The sequence below is a fragment of the Ovis aries genome, chromosome 10 (assembly GCF_016772045.2).
Source record: "Ovis aries strain OAR_USU_Benz2616 breed Rambouillet chromosome 10, ARS-UI_Ramb_v3.0, whole genome shotgun sequence".
Classification (NCBI taxonomy): Eukaryota; Metazoa; Chordata; class Mammalia; order Artiodactyla; family Bovidae; genus Ovis; species Ovis aries.
Genome location: NC_056063.1, coordinates 12,916,304 through 12,938,460, shown reverse-complemented (window position 1 = coordinate 12,938,460; position 22,157 = coordinate 12,916,304).

Sequence of the window (22,157 nt, the reverse complement as noted above, 5' to 3'; positions counted from 1 at the left end):
TGGGAATGGGGTTCCGGATGAGGATGGAGAAACAGTGAGTGAGAACACCAGGAAATGATGCTGCACATGTGCAATCATAGCGCTCAAGAACGAGCCTTGACTGCTATAGACGCAGCTTGGATTTAATGCCAAAGGGTAACGGCTCTCCACTGTGGTCCCTGGACCAGCGGCATTACTATCACCTGGGAACTTGAAAAATGCAACTTCTTACATATATACATATGAGTGATTCACTTGGCTGTACAGCAGAAACTGACACAGCAGTCAGTATAAAGCAACTGCACTTCAATTAAAAAAGGGTATTTTAAAGAAAGGTAAGAAAACAAAATCCAGAGAGTTCCAGAAAAATGTCTATTTCTGCTTTATTGACTATGCCAAAGCCTTTGACTGTGTGGATCACAATAAACTGTGGAGAATTCTGAAAGAGATAGGAATAATAGACCACCAGACCTGCCTCTTGAGAAACCTATATGCAGGTCAGGAAGCAACAGTTAGAACTGGACATGGAACAACAGACAGGTTCCAAATAGGAAAAGGAGTACGTCAAGGCTGTATATTGTCACCCTGCTTATTTAACTTCTATGCAGAGTACATCATGAGAAATGCGGGGCTGGAAGAAGCACAAGCTGGAATCAAGATTGCCAGGAGAAATATCAATAACTTCAGATATGCAGATGACACCACCCTTATGGCAGAAAGTGAAGAGGAACTAAAATGCCTCTTGATGAAAGTGAAAGAGGAGAGTGAAAAAGTTGGCTTAAAACTCAACATACAGAAAACTAAGATCATGGCATCTGGTCCCATCACTTCATGGGAAATAGATGGGGAAACAATGGAAACAGTGTCAGACTTTATTTTTCTGGGCTCCAAAATCACTTCAGATGGTGATTGCAGCCATGAAATTAAAAGACACTTACTCCTTGGAAGGAAAGTTATGACCAACCTAGATAGCATATTCAAAAGCAGAGATATTACTTTGCCGACAAAGGTCCGTCTAGGCAAGGCTATGGTTTTTCCAGTGGTCATGTGTGGATGTGAGAGTTGGACTGTGAAGAAAGCTGAGCACTGAAGAATTGATGCTTTTGAACTATGGTGTTGGAGAAGACTCTTGAGAGTCCCTTGGACTGCAAGGAGATCCAACCAGTCCATCCTAAAGGAGATCAGTCTTGGGTGTTCATTGGAAGGACTGATGCTAAAGCTGAAACTCCAATACTTTGGCCACCTGATGTGAAGAGCTGACTCGTTGGAAAAGCCCCTGATGTTGGGAGGGATTGAGGGCAGGAGGAGAAGGGGACGACAGAGGATGAGATGGTTGGATGGTATCATCGACTCAATGGACATGCGTTTGGGTGAACTCCGGGAGTTGGTGCTGGACAGGGAGGCCTGGTGTGCTGCGATTCATGGGGTCACAAAGAGTCAGACATGACTGAGCGATTGAACTGAACTGAAGAAAAAAAATGCAACTTCTATATACAGATGGCCAACAGACACAACATCACTAAAGATGTTGAAAAAATGCTCAACATCACTAATTATTAGAGAAATGCAAATCAATGAACACCGGGGTGTATGTACCCTCTTGAAACATGTTTTTCTGTGGCTATATGTCCAGGAGTGGGATTGCTAGACCATATGGCAGCTCTGTGTTTAGTTTTTTAAGCAACCTCCATGCTCTTCTCAGTAGTGGCTGTACCAATTTACATTCAATGAAGTATCACCTCACACTGGTCAGAACAGCCATCATCAAAATATCTACAAGTAATAAATGCTGGAGAGGGTGTGGAGAAAAAGGAATCTTCCTACACTGTTGGCGGGAATGTAAACTGGTATAGCCACTCCTGAGAACAGTGTGGAGGTTGCTTAAAAAACTAAAAACAGAACTGCCACTTGATCCAGCAATCCCACTTCTGGGCATGTATCCACAGAAAAACGTGTCAGAAGGGTACATACACCCCAATGTTCACTGCTGCACTGTTTACAGTAGTCAAGACAGTTCAGTCAGGTCCGACTCTCTGCGACCCCATGGACCATGGCCCGCCAGGCTCCTCCGTCCAGGGGGTTCCCCAGGCAATAAAACTGGAGTGGGTTGCCATTTCCTTCTCCAGTGATAAAGTATGAAGGGAAGTGACTGAAGTGAAGTCGGCCAGTCATGTCCGACTCTTTGCAGCCCCACGGACTGTAACCCACCAGGCTCCTCTATCCACTGGATTTTCCAGGCAAGAATACTGGATTGGGTTGCCATTCCCTTCTCCAGGGGAACTTCCTGACCCAGGGTTAGAACCCGGGTCTCCAGCATTGCAGGCAGATTCTTTACCATTTGAGCCACCAGGAAAGCATACACAACAGAGTATAACTCAGCCATTAAAAAGAATGAAATAGTGCTATTTGCAACAACATGGATGGATTATCAAACTGAGCGAAGCAAGTCAAAGACAAATATCATATGATAGTGCTTAGATATGGAATCCAAGAAAAAGAAAATGATACAAATTAACTTATTTGGAAAACAAGAGGCAGACTCAGAGGCAGTCTTAGAGAATGAACTTATGGTTACCAGGAGGAAGAGTCAAGAGCAAGGATAGACTTGGAGTTTGGGATTGACATATACACACTGCTATATTTAAAAGAGATAACCAACAGGGGCATACAGTAAAAAATAAATAAATAATAATTTTTTTTTTTTAATGAAACTTCTCCAGCCCCAACCCAGACCTACTGAATAAGAAACTCAAGGGCTGGGGCATAGTTACCTGGTGGAGAACCCTCCGCCAGGGAACTCTGATGCTCCCTGAGTGTGAGAATCACTGCCATGGGGAATGATATAATCAGATCTGGGTATGCTGGTAATGACGTGGAAAATGGACAGGAGGGGAAGGAACTGAAGGCATGGAGGCCTGGAAAAGAATAGTGAAAGCATTGGTTCATTAGGGAGTTTTGTATTTTATCTATGTTTTAGCAAGTCTAAGATATAATCAATTATTAGTCACACCATTATTTATCTCTAGAAAGAAAATGTCTGCCAGTTTAATGTTAACACAATGTCTCTTATCATTGGAAATTTTTGTTTCATATTTATTGATTTAGATTTATCCTGACAGATTTTTATGGTACATCACCCATGGGCATACATGGATAGGAAAATAAAAGCAAAATAATTTATTTAATGTGTTCCTAGCACTTTTTCACAATGTCTGACTCTTCTGGAATATTTTTCCACTCAAGAGCCATCTGGAGGTTTAATGATGCTTAATTTCTTTTAAAAATGCTCCACTACTGGGGACTTCTTTGGTGGACTTCTTTGGTTAAGACTTCACCTTCCAACGCAGGGAGTGGGGGGTTGATCCCAGGTCAAGGAGCTAAAGATCCCACATGACTCATGGCCATAAAACCCAAACCATAAAACAGAAACAATATTGTAACAAATTCAATAAATACTTTAAAAATGATCCACATCAAAAAACTCTTTAAAAGCACTTCAGTATAGTCTCTTGGAGAAGGAAATGGCAGCCCACTCCAGTGTTCTTGCCTGGAGAATCCCAGGGACAGAGGAGCCTGGAGGGCTGCTGTGTATGGGGTCGCATGGAGTCAGACATGACTGAAGCGACTTAGCAGCAGCAGCAGCAGCAGCAGCAGCAGCAGCAGCAGCAGTATTGTCTCTGGGGTGCCAAGCAACTGAGGCCCATTCTGCAAGTTTAGGTGTAGGTGACAGGCTGTGGTATCTACCTCATGACTACTGCTCAGCCAACAGAAACTCGAAGATGCGTCCTGACTTGGGAAATATTAACGATTGGGAAGTAACATCACTGACTCAAAGGACATGAGTTTGAGCAAACTCCAGGAGATTGTAAAGGACAGAGGAACCTGGCATGCTGCAATTCATGGGTTGCAAAGAGTCAGACACGACTGGGGGTGATGGACATCTTAAAATTGATAAATTCCCAGTGAAAGCTAATCCATGCCTTAAGGGGCAGAAACAAGAGTGAGACGAAAGAGAAGGCAGAGACCAGTGACATTTCATGGGTGGGCTCTAAAGCCCATGTGGCCAATTAGATATTGGGGGAGAGGAAGGCAGATGACTCTTCAGTTCTAATCTGAGCAACTGGGTGGCGTGCCCTTAACAGAAATAAGAAACTCAAGAGAAGGAGTAGATTTTACAGCAGAAGGGAAGAAGTAGGTAAGAGTGAAGTGAGTTTAGTTCCAAGCTGTTTTGAGTTTGAAGATCTTGAGGGATAGCCAGGTAGAGATGAAGATGTACCTGTGAATACAAATTTATAAACTCAAGCACTGGGGGTTCATGGTGAAAGATACATAATTTTTAATCAGTAGCATTTAAATGGTAGTTGAAACCAGGGGATTGAGAACTCTTCCAAGGTGACAATATGGACAACTTGAAGCGAATTGGTAGCAGGACAAAAACAAAATGGAACAATTGGATAGAAATAAGAAGGAGCATTCAGACAGAGAAAAACTTGCTAGATGATGTTTACATATTTTGGGAGCTCCTCGACGACAAAGCTGTCTTCTTTCTAGTCTGAGTTACCAGGGTTTTGCTTAACCCAGTAATGAAAAAGGTGGCTCAAGGGCCTAAAAGGTAAACATTTTTAGGGAGGAATTGGCCAGTAATACCAAATGTGACAGCTGATCCTTTTAGATCAAAGGGCCACTAAATTTAATGAATCTAGTTTCATTCCCAGCATTAGCACCTCATTTCACAACTAAAGAAAGAAACAAGAATAGACATGCCCAAGGGCAAAAGTTGGCTGGTGGGTAAGCAAAAACAGGACACTTGTCTCTTCACTCTTGTCCTGGGGCTATTTCTTCTACACTGAGCTTTTCCTCTCAAAGAGGGATTATGCCCACTGCTGATAAACCTCTGGATTCAAGCAACCTCAGTGAACTGAAAGTCACTCAGTCGTGTCCAACTGTTTGTGACCCCATGGACTATACAGTCCATGGAATTTTCCAGGTCATAATACTGGAGTGGATAGCCATTCCTTTCTCCAGGGGTTCTTCCCAACCCAGGGATTGAACCCAGGTCTCCTGCACTGCAGGCAGATTCTTTACCATCTGAGCCACCAGGGACCTCAGAGAGGCTCAAATACATCCATGATTATCAGAGAAATGCGAATCAAAACTATCATGAGATATTACCTCACTCTGGTCAGAATGGCCATCATCTAAAAGTCTACAAACAACAAATACTGGAGAGGATTTGGAGAAAAAGGAAACTCCTATGCTACTGGTGGGAATGTAAATCGGTGCAGTCACTATGGAAAACAGTATGGAGGTGCCTTAAAAAACTAAACATAAAGCTACTATATGATCCAGCAATCTTACTCCTCAGCATATATCCAGAGAAAAACTCTAATTCAAAAAGATACATGCACCCCTGTGTTCACAGCAGCACTGATTACAATATTCAAGATATGAAAGCCACCTAAATGTCTATTGACAGATTAATGGAAAGAAGATGTGGAATACTACTCAGCCATTAAAAAGAATGAAATAATGCCATTTGCAGGAACATGGATAAACCTAGAGATTGTCATAAGAAGCGGAGGAGGTCAGATAGAGAAAGACTAATGCCATATGATATCATTCGTATGTGGACTCTAAAAAAAGAGACACAAATGAACTTATTCACAAAACATAAATAGACTCAAAGACAGAAAACAAACTTATGGTTACCACAGGGGAAAGGAGTGGCAGAGAATTAAATTAGGAGATTGGGATTCACATATACATACTTCTATATATCAAATAAACAATCAATTTGGACCTACAGTGTAGCACAGGGAACCACACTCAATATTCTGAAATTTTTATAACAGAGAAGAGTCTGAAAAAGAATATATATACATGTATGTATGTATGTATAGGGGCTTCCGAGGCACAAGTGGTAAAGAAACCTCTTGCCAATGCAGGAGACATGAGAGACTCGAGTTCAATTCCCAGGTGGGGAAAATCTCATGGCGGAGGGCACAGCAACCCACTCCAGTATTCTCCAGCTGAAGAATCCCATGGACAGAGGAGCCTGGTGGGTTATGGTCCATGGGGTCACAGAAAGAGCTGGACATGACTGAAGCGACTTAGCAAGTGCACCCATATATGGATAATTGAATCACTGTGCTGTCCATCTGAAACTCACATAACATTGTAAATCAGGTATACTTGAATTAAAAAAAAAAAATCCATCCATTAGAGTGAGCTCTGCTAACACAGCCACCTCACTCCATGGAGCAGAAGAGAGCTATAGAGAACAGCAAAGGGCCTGGTGTCAGACAGGCACTCCAGGTCTTGCTCTAACAACTGGACATTGTGTGTAGAGCCCTCCACAGAAGAAAAAATGCAGATGACTTGAATCTCTGGGTCACAACTTGAGCCAGAATTTTCTATAACACTTGCTACATGTAACAGGATGGGAAGGGACACTGCAAGCAGGTCGAACTAAAAAAGAACAAGCTTCTCTGCTGTGATATTGGGTCTTTAAACGGGAAACTCATTCCAGATTTTATATGTTGCTGTTCAGTCCCTCAGTCGTGCCTGACTCTTAGTGACACCATGGGCTGTAGCACGCCAGGCTTCCCTGTCCTACGCCATTTCCTGGAGCTTGCTCAAACTCATGTAGATGAGCAAAATTTGAATTCAGTAAAGTCAAAACAAACCGACATCATTCTCTTTAATAATAATTAAGTTGTACTCATTGTTGTTGTTTAGTCACTAAGCTGTGCCAAACTTCTTATTGCAACACGTCAGGTCTGTCTGTCTTTCATCATCTCCTGGAGTTTGCTCAAACTCATGTCCATTGAGTCAGACGAAACATGGTTCCCTGAAGAAGAGAATGGCAAACCATTTCAGTATTCTTGATTGAGAACCCCATGAAAAGTATAAAAAGAAGAAAAAAAAAGGAGTTACAGTACTCCTCTTGCAGCTGATGACATCCTGAAAAAACAAATTTTTTTCTCAAGAACAATGATTCTCAAGGACCAGAGAGCTTAAAAATGACCCTGAGAGGGTCCCTCCTTCAAAGATTCTGGCGTAGCTTAAGTGGGCTCAGCCACTGAAGTTCAAAAATCTCTGAAAATTTATTCCAGGAGAAACAGTGAACATAACATTTCCCACATTTCAAAACTCAAAGCTTTCAAAGATCAGGTTCCTCGGCTCATGCCCTCTGTGTGATCCTTGCAGGGCCCTAGGATCTGTAGGATGAGACATTTGTGGTCACAGCCCTTGTGGCTTCAGCGTTTTCATCAATAGAGACATATACAGAGGCACAGAGGTTTCCAGAAGCCCCCATCTGGCAGAGATGACTAATGGGGCTTTCCCACTGACATCCTAGCAAAGGTGCCAAAAATATATTCGTTCCAGATCACAGCCTTCATAGAGCAGTTCCTCCCAAGACATTACCCCGACAGATGACCTGGCTTCCTTTTACAGCCTACGTGCCACCCACCTGAGTAACCTTCCTCCACAGACTGGGGGGCACAGAAATGCATATCTGGCCTGCATCTCAGAACTAAATCCTTCCCAGCAAATGCCGACCTTGCTATAAACTAGGGAGAAGTCGTTTTTCTTCCACTAGGCAGCCTGCAATTTTCACTCGCTTTTCTATTCAATGGCCAAAAAAAGAGTGAAAAGTAGCTGGGATCTAGCTAAAATTGCAATCAAAGGAGCACCAAGTGGGTACGAAAGCAAATGCAAACTTGTGAAGTCATTATTGGCTGATTGCTATCGGTCGATTGCAGAAAAATCATCAAAGACTTTTGCATAAAGCGTGTGCGTGCTCAGTCACTTCAGTCAAGTCCGACTCTTTGCGACCCATGGACCAGAGCCCACCAGAATCCTCTGTCTATGGGTTTTTCCCAGCAAAACTACTGGAATGTGTTGTCATGCCCTCCTCCAGGGGATCTTCCTGACCCAGGGATCAAACCTGCGTCTCTGCATCTCCTGCACTGCAGATGGACTCTTTACCGCTGAACCACCAGGGAAGATCATAAAGTAGAGGGAAGAAATTGAGTGATGGGTGATTTCTTCACTGATAAGCCCTATCCAGTCAGTGCTTGTAAAAACAAGTTGGGCTAAAAAATACAGAATAAATTTACTCAGAGACCACTCTCACAAAGACAGGCAAGATCTCAAACTAGGGATAAGACCCATACTATCATTGATATAACCCTAATTCAATAATAATTGATTTTTCCCCTTCGATTTGCGAAGAGACGATTAACCAGTAGCCATAGTAAGAAGTAGGTATCAGGAGCAGGAAAAATTGCTATTAATTTAGTGACCTTGGGAAAGTCACGCAATATCTCTGGGCTTCAGTTTACTCATAAATAAAATAAGGAAGTTAATTTACATAATCTCTAAGGTCCCTTTCATCTCTGAGGTTCTGTGCCTATAACAGGGACCTTTGGCTATTGACAAGTTTACCCAAGACGTTAAGCATGGTGAGGTGGCTCTTAGAGTATCAAAATAATAAATCTTTCAACAAAGACAGGAACTCAGATAAATATGTAGCAGCAAGAACAGATTAAAGCATTATAAGGATATCGGAGCTGCTAAGCTGGTCCTGGAATATCGGATCCAATGAATCCACCTCTTCGAGAATGCCAAATTATTTTTAAACAGCATCTTAGGGAAGAGAAGCCCTGCTGGTTATTTAAAATACTGATAAATGAACAAAGTGAAATAAGCTATATTATTACCAGAGGCCTCAGAGCCTTTCCTGCACTATCCAATAGAAAAAAGTGTGAAAGTGTTAGTCATTTAGTTGTGCCTGACTCTTTGCAACCCCAGGGACTGTAGCCCGCCAGGCTTCTCTGTCCATGGGATTCTCCAGGCAAGAATACTGGAGTGAGTTGTCATTCCCTTCTCCAAGGGATCTTCCCGACCCAGGGATGGAACCCGAGTCTCCTTCCTTGGCAGGCAGATTCTTTACCACTGAGCAACCAAGGAAGCCCTTATCCCATAGAACGTTCCTGCAGTGATGGAAAGGCTCTATATGTGCACTTTCCAGTACTGTGGCCACCAGCCACACATGGCGCTTCAGCACTGGAAATGTAGCTAGCGCCACTGAAGAACTGGTTTTTGTTTTTGCTTTGTTTATTTTTAAAAGGTTCATTTTTTTAATGTGGACTATTTTTAAAGTCTTTATAAAGTTTGGTACAATATTGTTTCTGTCTAATGTTTTGGTTTTTTGACCGTAAGGCGTGTTTGATCTTAGCTCTTCAACCAGGGATCGAACTCACAACCCCCTGCATTGGAATGTGAAGCCTTAACCACTGGACCACCAGGAAAGTCCCAGAAACTCTTTTTAATTTGATTAAGTATTAATAAATATTCATTTGTAGTTAAATAGCCATATGGCACTACTAATCCATGTAGAACTGATACTATGAGCATTAACAAGGTTAGCCTAAGAGGGATATAACGCATGGATCATCTCCCAAACTTGTTGGGCCATAGAACTGTGTTTTTAAAGGACTGAAATACCTAGCAAAATCATTTAGGAAGGATTAGGCTTTGAGCCATTGCTGAGTGGAGTGGTTGAAGTCCCAGGAGACCATTCTCGCTTGGACATGCTAACCTAGCCATCAAGGGCACCCGTCATCACTCTGTGATATGGACCAGGCTACGTATTTTAACATCACCTCACAATTCAATCACATCAAAATTTCCCAAGTCCTGAAAGACACCCTTTGCCTCCCATTGCAGGTCCAGTCTGCAGAATTCCACCTAAGCTGCTCCAAGCCTAAAACAATGTCAGTCTATTGCTTCTGGGCTGTCCCAGGCACTCTTGCCTACACCAGGATACATCATTATCTCAACAGTCATTGAGATAGCGGCATTCCATTTTATAGGTGAGAAGTGTGAGGCTCAGACAGATGAAGGGAGTTAGTTGCTCAAGGTCACGTATTTGGTTAACAATGCTTGACCTCCATCTTTGCATGTGTCCTGTAAAGCATTCTAACCAAATTTTTTATATTTATTTATCTGGCTGAGCTGGGTCTTAGTTGCAGCATGTGAGATCTAGTTCCCTGACCAGGGAATGAACCTGGGCCTCTGCATTGAAAGCACAAAGTCTTAACCACCGGACCATCAGGAAAGTGCCCCCCTAACGATATTTTGAGTTGAATCTTTCCTCCAAATGTCTAGGACCCATCAAAAAATTTTTTGAATTAATACAATCTTAAAATACCAAAGATTTTACTTGCCTGAGTAGAACAGTTTGTTTTATAAGGTTTGCTCATGTTATTTCTTGTGAATTATGATAAATGCAAGGCAAGTTTAACAATCATGGAATGAAAGAACCCAATATGATTTTATAAATGTGTATAAATCCTTTCCTCAAAGAAATCCTCCCCTGGACCTGGAATAATCATATGCCTCTCAGTTGAAAATCCATATTGGTGTGTAAATAAGCAGCTACAAATTTCACTCACCCAATTATTTATCCTTTCCTGAGTATGCAATCAATTTGGTGTTTCTAAGCGTCATTTATTTGGACCACAATCACACACACAACTGCTCATTTTTGCATCTAATTCAGGCTTGGTTCCTCCAGTGGCTGCCTGTGGGCCAAAGTCCTTGAATCAATTTGTCATCACATCAGATGTGAGTGCAGTTGACTGTGACCTACACAATTTTAGAAATCAAGTTTTTTCAGCAAGGTATTGTTTCTTGAAACATCGTTTGGCCTTGCGGGAAATTGACTGGAAACTGGAGTTACTCTCTGACTCAGAGTTCCAAATCCAGGCATTGCCCAAAGTAGCCAAGGCAGCCCCTGAAGCATGTCAATGAGGTGATGCTCTGCAAATTACACAGGGCTGGCCAGCTACTAATGAAACTCACTGGACTCAATTTGGCCCTTTAGATTAAAATATAATCACTTTCAATCAAATACATGGCAGTCATCACTTTATCTGAAATAAATCTGTATACACTTAATGTTATTGTTTCGTCACTAAATGTGTCCAGCTCTTTGTGACCCCATGGACTGCAGCATGCCAGGACTGCAGCATGCCTGTCACTGTCTCCTGAAGTTTGCTCAAACTCATGTCCATTGAGTTGGTGATGCTATCCAACCATCTCATCCCCTGTCACTGCCTTCTCCTCCTGCCCTCAATCCTTCCCAGCATCAGGGTCTTTTCCAGTGAGTCCACTCTTCCCATCCAGTGGCCAAAGTATTGGAGTTTCAGCTTCAGCATCACTTCTTCCAAGGAATATTCAAGGTTTATTTCCTGTAGGATTGACTAGTTTGATCTCCTCGATTTCCAAGGGATTCTCAAATGTCTTCTCCGGCACCACAATTTGAAAGCATCAGTTCTTCAGCTTAAGTAATAGCGAACTTTATTATGACATGCACTGGAAAAAATGTATACCACAGTTCAGTGTTCATTACAATACTGCACGCTATTATGCCATGCGTGGTCATCTCAGTGGTCATGAGAAACCTAAAGGAAAGGAAGGGGTGGGGAGTAAACGCAATGAAAGCAAAATAGAGGGTCAGCTAGAGGAAGATAAAAAATGGTTCAGAGGTTAAATCTGGGTCATCAGGAGGAAACCTTGTACAAAGTGACCAACCACATGAGGGCCTAGGGAATCTTGGAGATGATTAAAGAGATGATTAAGTGACCAAACTCTCAAAGGCACAGGGGTGGATATAGGGAGGGTTGTGAAGAAGGATAAAGCTGATTAAGGAGGGTTGAGTGGGAAGAGGGGACCAAGCAGGTCTGCGCACAAATCCATCCAGCGGCAAAAGCTCAGGGGGACTATGGAAACTGGGGATGCACCATCAAATCCTACCACCTGGGACACTTGTTAATATCACAATGCCCCATCCCGCTCCAAAGATTGGGAATCTGTGTTTTTAACAAGCACCTCCAGGTAATTCTCATGACAGATGAGTTTGGGAAGCACAGCCTGTGAAGAAGGGCATTAATGGAAGGCTATTTATTAGCCTTGAATTTGAATACTGACCGCTCCATCCACCAGCCCTGTGTACTTGGGAGAGACTCATTCCTTGACTCTCTGAGCCTTGGTTTTCTCATCCACAAAAATAAAAATGTGTTTATGCCCAGTAGCCCTCCTCCACATTAGGTATTATTATCATCATGCACCAGACAGGAGTGATTAACTACTTTGTGATCAAGTACTTTGCTCCAAATCACACTGCTGGTCAATGGCAGTGAGTGAGTGAGTGAAGTCACTCAGTTGTGTCCAACTCTTTGCAACCCTATGGGCTATAGCCTGCCAGACTCTTCCATCCATGGGATTTTCCAGGCAAGAATACTGGAGTGAGTTGGCATTTCCTTCTCCAGGGGATCTTCCAGACCCAGAGACAGAACACAGGTCTCCTGCATTACCACCAGACTCTTTACCATCTGAAAGTGAAAGTGAAGTCGTGTCCGACTCTCTGCGACCCCATGGACGGTAGCCTACCAGGCTCCGCTGTCCATGGGATTTTTTCAGGCAAGAATGCTGGAGTGGGCTGCCGTTTCCTCCTCCAGGGGATCTTCCCAACCCAGGGATCGAACCCGGGTCCCCTGCATTGCAGACAGACGCTTTACCATCTGAGCCACCAGAGAATGGCAGAGCTGATATCAAACCAGAAGCCACAGGAGGTACAGTAGATCTCACATGCTGTGACTGAAGATCATTTGTGCAACAATTAAGACCTGGTGCAGCCAAATAAATAAAAATTATAAAAAATAAATGAACCAGAAGCCGCCTGCTCCAGGCGTCACGCTCTTAAGCCCAACCATGTTCTGCCTCTCCTCCCAGAAAAGAGCACTGAGGACCACAGAGAGCAGACCAGGGAATTTACATTAATTCTTATTCACATCAGATGATAACTTGATGTTCCCACTTACATAAGTTACTTGGTAAATAAGCACAGTTCACTCAAATTAATTTTGAATCAAGCTTTTCTTCCCCAAGATTAATATGAATAATTTATAGGAATCAAGCCATGACTCCACCTGGGAGATGGCTCAGGCGTATTAATAACAAACCTCACAGCTAATAATGATACCACAGGTGGTAGAAATGAATATTCAACTAGGTCCTGAGTACTGCCCCCACACCCGTTACCTACACTGTGTGTCTAGGTGTAGGTCTGAGCTAACAGAATTCACCATGTGAGACCACCTGCCCCAAGTGGGTTCACCTCTACCCTGCTTTACAGATTCTTCTCAATGTATTCCTTGGTGGGAAATTTGCATTCTCTCCGAAATCAAGTCTTACGAGTTCATTTCTGAAGACACTGCGGCATGTATCAAAATGAAGATCTAATCACCTGTTGTTCCGACAATGCATTTTTATTTTACCAGGATGTGTGAAGTGATTGTTTCTCATTTGCCATCACGTGCTGCACTCTAGGTTGGAGGGAAGATGCATCCTGAAAGATAGGACTTGGCACCAGAAACTAATTCTGAATTTTCCGCTTAAAGAGCATATATGTATATATATTGCAGAAGACAGAGTCTCTTGGGGGCTGTTTTTTTAAAATTCTTACTCAAAGTTCTGAGCCTTTGACTGTGTGGATCACAATAAACTGTGGAAAATTCTGAAAGAGATAGGAATACCAGACCACCTGATCTGCCTCTTGAGAAACCTGTATGCAGGTCAGGAAGCAACAGTTAGAACTGGACATGGAACAACAGACTGGCTCCAGATAGGAAAAGGAGTCCGTCAAGGCTGTATATTGTCACCCTGCTTATTTAACTTATATGCAGAGTACATCAGGAGAAACACTAGGCTGGAAGAAGCACAAGCTGGAATCAAGATTACTGGGAGAAATATCAGTAACCTCAGATATGCAGATGACACCACTCTTATGGCAGAAAGTGAAGAACTAAAGAGCCTCTTGATGAAAGTGAAAGAGAAGAGTGAAAAAGTTGGCTTAAAGCTCAACATACAGAAAACTAAGATCATAGCATCCAGTCCCATCACTTCATGGGAAATAGATGGGAAACAGTGGAAATAGTGGCTGACTATTTTTCTGGGCTCCAAAATCACTGCAGATGGTGACTGCAGCCATGAAATTAAAAGATGCTTACTCCTTGCAAGAAAAGTTATGACCAACCTAGACAGCATATTCAAAAGCAGAGCCATTACTTTGCCAACAAAAGTCCGTCTAGTCAAGGCTATGGTTTTCCAGTGGTCACGTATGGATGTGAGAGTTGGACTATAAAGAAAGCTGAGTGTCAAAGAATTGATGCTTTTGAACTGTGGTGTTGGAAAAGACTCTTGAGAGTCCCTTGGACTGCAAGGAGATCCAATTGGTCCATCCTAAAGGAGATCAGTCCTGGGTGTTCATTTGAAGGAGTGCCTGATGTGAAGAGCTGACTCATTTGAAAAGCCCCTGTTGCTGGGAGGGATTGGGGGCAGGAGGAGAAGGGGACAACAGAGGATGAGATGGTTGGATGGCATCACTGACTCGATTGACATTGGTTTGGGTGGACTCCGGGTGTTGGTGATGGACAGTAAAGCTTGGCATGCTCCAGTTCATGGGGTCACAAAGAATCAGACATGACTGAGCTCCTGAACTGAACTGAACTAAAAGTTCTGAGAATAAACAAACAGAGAAGAAAGACAATGGCTAAACTGTGGACAAAAGAAATACAGGTTTATTCAAGCAAAGAAAAGTGGGGATGAGCCAAATTATATATTTTTAGAAAGGTTCTGTGTTACCATAGCCAAAAGTGGGGTCCAACTGCCTGTGCTCAAAAGCCAGTAAAGAGGCCAGCTTGGTGGAAAGGAAAGTTTGTTTTATTTTGAAGGCCAGCAACCATGGGGGAGTGTGGACTCCTGTCCAAAAGCCAACTCCCCACCCTACCTCTACCCCTGTGCTGACAATCAGTGGGCAAGTGATTTTATTGGCTGAAGGAGAGAGCTACATGCAGAAACAGTACAGTCAGCTCTGACAGTCTTCTTGAAATGGGTCATCGGAGATCTCACCAGTGTCATTTTGATCGTTTTATGTACAGTTAATCTTCAGTTCTCTGGTCAGTTTGTTCCCCTCTCCTTGAGGTCAGTTCCATAATTAGAATTATAGCAGCTTATGTCATGGCTACAGACTGGTCATCCTGTGGATAACTTCTACCTGGTGGGAGTTTCAGCATCTACAAGACGGATCACAGGATATGGCTCAGAATATTATCTATAGCTCTTGAGAAGGAACTAAGGTCCCTGACTATGCTTAATGTACATTATCATTATTTGGTCTCCTTTGACTGTTTTTCTTTGTTTCTGCATTTTCTCACTTCTCTGATTAAACTTATTCTTTGGCTGAAGTTTTTCACAGACAGAAGGCAGGGAGAGGACATGGGAGGTCAAGGACCGTAGGGTCCTGTTCCATTTCATTACCACAAAGAAGAAAATGATTCCAGAGGAAAATTAAGTAGAGCAGATAGATAAGATTTGAAGGATCCTTGCCTTTGTAAAAGACTAAAATTCAACAACGAGATAATCCTTTCTTTGGCTTGGAGCTATATGCCAGTGGTAGACATTCTAACCTTTGTCTTTCTTTGTGTAGAGAATCTATCCTCACCTATTCACGTGACCTGTGCCCCCTAAGCTGTAGCTGACTGGATGAGGGCAATCCACATAACCCAGAGAGAGTTGGTGCAAAGGCTGGGTTGAGCCAAGCTGATGCTTTAGCTCTAGACTTAGGACTAAGAAGCACAGAACAGATCATTCTTTAGTAGAGAGTTGATTGCTAAATTCGACTAGAGCCAGGATTAGAGATGGTGACATGGCCAGCCAAAAACTATGGGAGAGATATATGAGTAGGGTGGGAAAGTCGATCTAAAGAAAGAGGAGATCAATAGAGACAAGCAGAGGAAAAGACCATGTGCCCTGATAATTCTCGCTCTGGAATTTGTGGATTCAGCTTCAGTAATCTGCTTATACTTTTTTCTGGTTCTTGAGGGTCAGTGAGATAGACTATTGCATTCTTCTTCTACATCTTTTTTATTTGAGCTTGAAAGTGAAAGTGAAAGTCGCTCAGTTGTGTCTGACCCTTTGGGACCCCATGGACTATACAGTCAATGGACTTCTCCAGGCCAGAATACTGGAGTGGGTAGCCTTTCCCTTCTCCAGGGGATCTTTCCAACCCAGGGAATGAACCCAGGTCTCTTGCATTACATGCGAATTCTTTACCAGCTGAGCCACCAGAGGAGCTATTTGAGCTTATCTCATGGGGTTTTGTTTTGTTTTAATTCCTTGTCACCAAAGGATCAATGTACCAGCTCTTGACATTGGTGGGGAACTCACACCTGGCGCCAAAGCCAACTCCTATGTCCTCACAATATTTTTTATAAGAATTATCTGACCATATCAAAGCAAAAGAATGCCTTCTTTTCATTCCTCCCCAGTGACAGATGGTCTGCCTTCCAGAAGCTTTTGTATCATCTCACTTGAAATATTTAAAGGAGGTTTCCATGCTCTGGAGTTCTGGGTAGTGAGATTTCTATCGTAAGAAATGTTCAGAACGAGGTTAATTGATCATCTGGAGGAGATGTGTAGGAGACAAATGGAAATACCCAAGAGGTGTTTAAATGAGATCACCTCTACTCCTAACCTTCAGTTTCTAGGGTCACCCTGGCCTCTTCGGTCAGACTGCATGTGTGCTTGTGCTCAGTCATGCCCAGCTCTTTGTGATCCCGTGGATCGTAACCCACCGCCAGGCTCCTCTGTCCATGGAATGTCCCAGGCAAAAATACTGGAGTGGGTTGCCATTTCCTACTCCAGGGAATCTTCCTGACCCTGGGATTGAACCCATGTCTCCTACATCTCGGGTCCTTTACCACTGACACCACCTGGGAAGCCCCCTTTGTCAGACTGCAGGTGCCCAATCTTCCGTCATTCCCCTACAACCATCTCCCTATGTTCTCACCTCATTTGAATGTGCTCCCATTTGCCAATGTCCTTCTTCAAGAGTGACCCTCAGAACCAGCCAGGTGTGATCTGACCAGAAAAGAAAACACCCTGCCACTCCTTTTGTCTGCCTTCCCTTCCAAGGAGAGTACACTCTAACATTGAAATGATGCCTCAGCAACGGCTCCAATTGACCCTGGGGTCACCTCAACTGTCCTGAGTAGTAGCAACCTGGACACAGATTTTGATAGGAAGCTGGAAAGGAGGGCATGCGCTCAATGGTGTGCAAACCCACTGCCTTTTGGAAAGACACCATTACCTTGTGGTAGGACAGCCAGTAGGTAGGAAGGGAAGTGAGACAATTCCAGGGGTAAGTTCCCTTTTGCAGTTTCCTCTGATTGACCCTTGGGCTCACCAGGGGGCACTGGTGGTAAGGAACCCACCTGCCAATGCCGGAGACATAAGAGATGTTGGTTCGATCCCTGGGTTGGGAAGATCCCCTGGAGGAGGAAATAACATCCCACTCCAGTATTCTTGCCGGGAGAATCCCATGGACAGAGGAGCCTGGCAGTCTACGGTCTATGGGGTCTGCAAGGAGTCAGACATGACTGAGCATCTGAGAACATTATTGATCGCAGGAATTCAGCACCATGGAGACAGCCAACCCCAAATCTCCAGAACAATGTTTTCACCTGCCTACAGTCTAGATTATACCAAAGAACTTCCCTTCAAAAAGTCTCCCCTATCCATACTTCCAAGTTTACTGTCTGAGCATACCTGAAACCTAGACATCCAAAGATTCCACTGTGAAAACATTTTATGGTTTTTGAAAAAAGAATCAGAGAAAAGGGCGCCCTAATACACAAGAATGTATCCCAGGGCATGGCATAGTGGAATGATAAGAGTGAAGAGAGCTCCTTCAAGTCAGCTGTGTGCTGCTTCACTGAGATACAATGACAGTATCCAACTTAGCATCCCACCACCCATGCGCCTACCCCCTCCCCCACTCACATACACATATTCATATTTCAAATTGTGTCTTTAGCATCAGGACAAACAGGGAACTTCTGTAGATTGATGATTCCCACATTAAACCCAACCTATCAACCTGGGATGATTGGCCAGGTAATATTCTTGAAAATACTCTCAAGGATTCTCTAGGGGCTTTTTCCCCCACTTCACTCCATGTCATGTGGGTACACAGTGCCCCATCAGAGGTGTGCACTCAAGACATTCCAAAGAATGCTATAGCCATCTCTTTGCACATTCATTCAAAATTACTCAGCATCTGCCAAGAGCTTTCCCTCCAAGGGCTTACCCTGGAGGGAAGAGTCACAAGATTAGGTCTCTACCAGTCATTCAATACAACAATGGATGCACCTTCAGTCGTGTCCGACTCTTTGCCACCCCGTGGACTGTAGCCTGCCAGGCTCCTCTGTCCATGGGATTTCCCAGACAAGAATACTAGAGTGGATTGCCATTTCCTCCTCCAGAGGATCTTCTCAACCCAGGGATTGAACCTGGATCTCCTGCATGTTCGGATTCTTTACCGAGTCACCTGGGAAGTCAACACTATACTGTACTGGGTAAATAAGTTGCAAAAGCATAATACACCATAGGCGTTTAGGGGAAGGGAAGGTGAAGTGTTGGCAGGTTACAGCTTCCTGAAAAGCAGGGGAGGTGAGTTGGATGATGAAGCCTCAGTCTGAGCACGGGTCACAGGAGAACGGAGGGGCCTGGCTGCCATCTCCACTGCCAGCCTGGAGGGCTGCAGGGGATCATTATCCTCGCACGCCTGAAGCATGATGTCTTGAATGTTCCCGGCAACTCAATTACGGCATGCAAATTTTCCGCGGAGTTGACTTCTTGGTCTTTGAGAGCCACGCACACGCTCCTTTGGGCTGTCTGCACGGGGAAAACATTGTTGGGAAAGGAGCCTGAGGATCAACCACTGGAAAGTGCACTCAATTGCACTTTGGTTGAGATAATTGCTGCGTTTTTTGTGTGTGTGTATGTGTGTGTTTTAAATTGTAGGCTCTGGAGGTGACCACAAGCAAAATTTGTGACAGACATTTGACACTGAGAAACTGCCGTGTACAGGGTGAAACTTTTCACATCCTCAACCCCTCCCCTCCCCCCAGACTGGTTTGTTGACTAACAAAGGAAAATTATCTAAAACCGCTGGAGTACGTTAGCCAAGTCTTCCCTTTTGTCGTAAGGCTCTTTGTGCTGGGCATCAGGATTTCTCATGGTTACAGGCATGCGGATTCCCTTCCAGGCAAGCCCATTCAAGTTCACAGCCCGGGTGACCTTGGCAGCCCAGCAGCCCCATCGGCTCAAAGTGTTGCTTCTTGAGCTCGAAAGTGCGGATTTGCAGAGACCCTCACCTGCAATGCAGGAGACCGGGTTTGATCCCTGGGTCGGAAAGATCTCCTGGAGAGGGGAATGGCAGTCCACTCCAGTGTTCTGGCCTGGAAAATTCTACAGACAGAGGAGGCTGGCAGGCTATAGTCCATGGGATCTCAACGAGTCAGACACGACTGAGCAGCTAACACTTTTCTCGCCCATCGTGGGCTCCAAAGACTTCATAGCCTTGATCAGTTCCTGTGCAGCAACCTCCTTATCCTCTGGGGAGATGTCCTCCTTTGTTCCTTTCTGCCTGTGGCCACCTCTGTCTCCAAGAAAGCAAAGCACACCAGTCCATCAAGTAGGGAAAAAAAAAAAAAAAATCCCCAGCCTCATGGAAGTAAAAGAGAGGGCTGTCGGAGATATTCTCCCTGCCCGCAGCCATCAGGACCCTGTGCTGACTGCAGCATTGCAAGGATGTAATCAGAAGGACTGAGTGGAGAGCTCAGAGAGACACTTGCCTGGCAAATCTCCAGCCTCAGCCGGGGTGGCAGGTCCAGACCAGCTGGTGGGAGCTCCCCAGCTGCCTCCATGGTATTCCCAAGGGAACCTCCAACAAGATCCCAGGACTCCTCCAGCTGACTTCCCAAGCTGGCTTCCCTCCCAGAGGAGCATTCTTCTCCATTGGCCTTCACAATCCTACTTCTCATTGTCAAGAAGGCATGACAGCAAAAGTATTAGATTGGGAGGTCATACTGACATTGTGCCTGCCATCTTTTGGACTGGGGGACCTCAGGGAAGCTCTCCATGGCTTGGTTCCATCACCTGAGAAATTAAAATAATATGCATCTCCTGGGGTCCTGGGGAAGACTCAATAAGACAGCGAAGGTGAAAATGATTACCTACCATGGCGCCTATCCCATGGTTTGTCACAAATGAAAATAAATGGCCCCACAAACTACCTTAATCAATCAATCAAGAAGCACTTCCAGGGAACCTGCGTGTGTGCTCAAGGCTTCCCTTATGGTTCAGCAGTAAAGAATTTGTCTGCAGTACAAGAGGCTCAGGAGATGCAGGTTAGATCCCTGGGTCAGGAAGTTCCCTGGAGTAGGAAACAGCAATCCATGGCAGTATTCTTAGGTGGAAAATCCCATGGGCAGAGGAGCCTGGTGGGTTATAGTCCACGGGGGGCGGGCGGGGAAGGTCGGACAGGACTGAAGCAGCTGAGCACGCACACAACGAAGACGACAAAAAAGGACCAAGGATTTCTTTTCCCTCAAGGAACTTATAGCCTAGCTGAGGAGATGATGTAAGCGTGGGCCATAAGAAATTTGAAAGCAGAGAACAGGCATCCAAAATAAATGCACTCTGTATGTGCCATGGAAATCTCAAAGAAGGAGCAAGAGCAAGACAGGAGACTCAAGGGTGGAGAGGTGTTAGCAGAACCTCGAAGGCTGAGGAGGACTTGCACAAGCCCAGAAGACATCCATCCCCTGGAAAGGAAGGCTTTCAAGGAAATGTTAGCATCCCATGAATTGCCACCATCAAAGCTGATCTTTCAAGGGCCCAATTGCCCTTGAAATATTATGAAAACTCAAGCTCCATTCTAGTGTATAAAAGAAAGAAGGGCATCTACTTACTGCCTCCTCCATGAGGCTGTCTTAGATTCAATACAGGAACTATGGTTTGCATCTCAGACAGTAAAAAATGTGCAATACAGGAGACCCGGGTTCGATCTCTAGGTCGGGAAGATCCCTTGGAGAAGGGAATGGCTATCCACTCCAGAATTCTTGCCTGGAGAACTCCACGGACAGAAGAGCCTGGTGGGCTACAGTCCATGGGGTCTCAAAGAGTTGGACACGACTGAGCAAGTAACACATGGTTTTCCGACCTCAGAAAGAGAACCGAAGGCAAGAAAAAGACAAGAGAAACTAAAGCATGTATAGGGATGACCATCTGTGTTTGCTGGTTCAGTCTTCCTTCCAATGTGTAATTACCCTGCCAAGGGCTGAGTTGGCCATTTGGAGAGATGATGATGCAGGTCAAGCAAATAACCCACAAATGAGGAAAACAACCTACAGACCGTGGACTGCATGGACCGGGCTTTTCTCTTAAAGGAGATTTGTGTTTGCCAACTAGAAACAAGACCCTGCCTCAGAGCATTTTAATTTGGTAGGAAACATCAAATTCACAGCTCTTCAGCAAAGTCTAAAGTGCTGCCAACCACCTTACCCCTAGAATAAAACATAAGACGGTATTATTTTCATTTTGTGTGAAACATTCAAAGTTCAGGGCTGGAAAATGGTGTGTGGGCTGATGTCTGATAGTGCAGCCAGTTATTATGTAGTGACTCACGAGAAATTTCCAGAGCTACCACACCTTAAAGTTAAACTCACTCAAGCCAGACAGTAAACTATTAGTAGAGATATTTTTGTAACCATAATTTCTAGTCTTTTAACTAATTTTTTTTAACTTGCAGCATAGCCAGTTTTGTAAAAGTTATAGAGCTTTTTTTTTCCCCCTGGCATCAGGGTTTTGGAATATTTATCCTTTTTAAAAACAATACAAAATAAAAACATGCCCTTGGGGTATTTTAAGGAATTTTTCGGCCTACCAGCTTGGTCAACCAGCGTTGTCCTGGCGCACTGACTCCACCGCGTCAGCCAGCCCGGCTGCCCACCACAGGAAGGACTCAGCTCGGCACTTCTGTGGTTGTGGCCGTGTCTGCCCCAGGTACCCAAAAGGAAGTCTCTCTGTGGCCAGGCCAAGCAAGATGGCACCCCACGAGGAGTGGCGAGAGCTGTTGACAAGACACCGGAGCTTGGGGAGAAGCTACCATGAGGAGGAGCTGCCAAGCTTTTCTCTGACACCAAATGAAGCAACTAGCAAAGCACGCATCCCTCCAGGATAGCCTTTATCCCTCCCGCTGA